Below are 2,984 nucleotides of genomic sequence, written 5' to 3'. Positions count from 1 at the left end.
TTCCATGAACACAAGGTGACAATCGACTTCAATGGGTTTCAATGGATGTTAATTGACGATATCTGACAAAATTAGATGCGAACTCTTCCCGATATATAAGAATTGATGAGTTTCGACTTCAAATTAGGAAGATAGACTTTGAAAATTTTCAATCAACACAAAGTGACAATCGACTTCAATGATGTTAATCGACGATATCTGACAAAGTTAGATGCAATCTCACTCAAATGTATAAGAAATGTTGAAATTCGACTTAAAATTAGGAAGATAGACTTTGAAAATTTTCAATCAACAGAAAGTGACAATCGACCTCAATGGGCTTCAATGATGTTAATCGACGATATCTGACAAAGTTAGATGCAATCTCACTCAAATGTATAAGAAATGTTGAAATTCGACTTAAAATTAGGAAGATAGACTTTGAAAATTTTCAATCAACAGAAAGTGACAATCGACCTCAATGGGCTTCAATGGATGTTAATCGACGATATCTGGAAAAGTTATATGCAAACTCACTCAGATATATAAGAATTGATGAGTTTCGATTTCAAATTAGGAAGATAGACTTTATGAATTTTCAATTGACACAAAGTGGCAATCGACCTCAATGGGCTTCAATGGATGTTAATCGACGATATCTGACAAAGTAAGATGCGAACCCACTCAGATATATAAGAATTTATGAGTTTCGACTTCAAATTAGAAAGATTGACTTTGAAAATTTTTAATCAACACAAAGTGACAATCGATTTCAATGGGATTCATTGGATGTTAATCGACGATATCTGACAAAGTTAGATGCAAACTCACTCAAATGTATAAGAAATGTTGAAATTCGACTCAAAATTAGGAAGATAGACTTTGAAAATTTTCAATCAACAAAAAGTGACAATCGACTTCAATGGATGTTAATCGACGATATCTGACAATGTTAGATGCAAACTCACTCAAATATATAAGAAATGTTGAAATTCGACTTCAAATTAGGAAGATGGACTTTGGAAATTTTCAATCAACGCAAAGTGACAATCGACTTCAATTGATGTGAATCGAGGATATCTAACAAAGTTAGATGCAAACTCACTCAAATATATAAGAAATGTTGAAATTCGGCTTCAAATTAGGAAGATAGACTTTGAATATTTTTAATCAACACAAAGTGACAATCGTAATTAATTGTCTTCAATGGATGTTAATCGACGATATCTGACAAAGTTAGATGCAAACTCACTCAGATATATAAGAATTGATTAGTTTCGACTTCAATTAGGAAGATTGACTTTGAATATTTTCCATGAACACAAGGTGACAATCGACTTCAATGGGTTTCAATGGATGTTAATTGACGATATCTGACAAAATTAGATGCGAACTCTTCCCGATATATAAGAATTGATGAGTTTCGACTTCAAATTAGGAAGATAGACTTTGAAAATTTTCAATCAACACAAAGTGACAATCGACTTCAATGGATGTTAATCGACGATATCTGACAAAGTTAGATGCAAACTCACTCAAATATATGAGAAATGTTGGAATTCGACTTCAAATTATGAAGATAGACTTTGAAAATTTTTGATCATCACAAAGTGACAATCGACCTCAATGGGCTTCAATGATGTTAATCGACGATATCTGACAAAGTTAGATGCAAACTCACTCAAATGTATAAGAAATGTTGAAATTCGACGTAAAATTAGGAAGATAGACTTTGAAAATTTTCAATCAACACAAAGTGACAATCGACCTCAATGGGCTTCAATGGATGTTAATCGACGCTATCTGAAAAATTTAGATGCAAACTCCCTCAGATATATAAGAATTGATGAGTTTCGATTTCTAATTAGGAAGATAGACTTTATAAATTTTCAATTGACACAAAGTGACAATCGACCTCAATGGGCTTCAATGGATGTTAATCGACGATATCTGACAAAGTAAGATGCAAACCCACTCAGATATATAAGAATTTATGAGTTTCGACTTCAAATTAGGAAGATTGACTTTGAAAATTTTTAATCAACACAAGGTGACAATCGACTTCAATGGGCTTCAATGGATGTTAATCGACGATATCTGACAAAGTAAGATGCAAACCCACTCACATATATAAGAATTTATGAGTTTCGACTTCAAATTAGAAAGATTGACTTTGAAAATTTTTAATCAACACAAGGTGACAATCGACTTCAATGGGCTTCAATGGATGTTAATCGACAATATCTGACAAAGTTAGATGCAAACTCACTCAAATATATGAGAAATGTTGAAATTCGACTTCAAATTAGGAAGATAGACTTTGAAAATTTTCAATCAACACAAAGTGACAATCGACTTCAATCGGATTCATTGGATGTTATTCGACGATATCTGACAAAGTAAGATGCAAACCCACTCAGATATATAAGAATTTATGAGTTTCGACTTCAAATTAGAAAGATTGACTTTGAAAATTTTCAATCAACACAAGGTGACAATCGACTTCAATGGGCTTCAATGGATGTTAATCGACAATATCTGACAAAGTTAGATGCAAACTCACTCAAATATATGAGAAATGTTGAAATTCGACTTCAAATTAGGAAGATAGACTTTGAAAATTTTCAATCAACACAAAGTGACAATCGACCTCAATGGACTTCAATGGATGTTAATCGACGATATCTGAAAAAGTTAGATGCAAACTCACTCAGATATATAAGAATTGATGACTTTCGATTTCAAATTAGGAAGATAGACTTTATAAATTTTCAATTAACACAAAGTGACAATCGACCTCAATGGGCTTCAATGGATGTTAATCGACGATATCTGACAAAGTTAGATGTAAACTCACTCAAATATATAAGAAATGTTGAAATTCGACTTCAAATTAGGAAGATAGACTTTGAAAATTTTCAATCAACACAAAGTGACAATCGACTTCAATCGGATTCATTGGATGTTAATCGACGATATCTGAAAAAGTTAGATGCAAACTCACT

This window comes from Diorhabda sublineata, chromosome 1 (genome assembly GCF_026230105.1).
Source record: "Diorhabda sublineata isolate icDioSubl1.1 chromosome 1, icDioSubl1.1, whole genome shotgun sequence".
Lineage (NCBI taxonomy): Eukaryota > Metazoa > Arthropoda > Insecta > Coleoptera > Chrysomelidae > Diorhabda > Diorhabda sublineata.
This window is presented reverse-complemented; position numbering follows the sequence as displayed.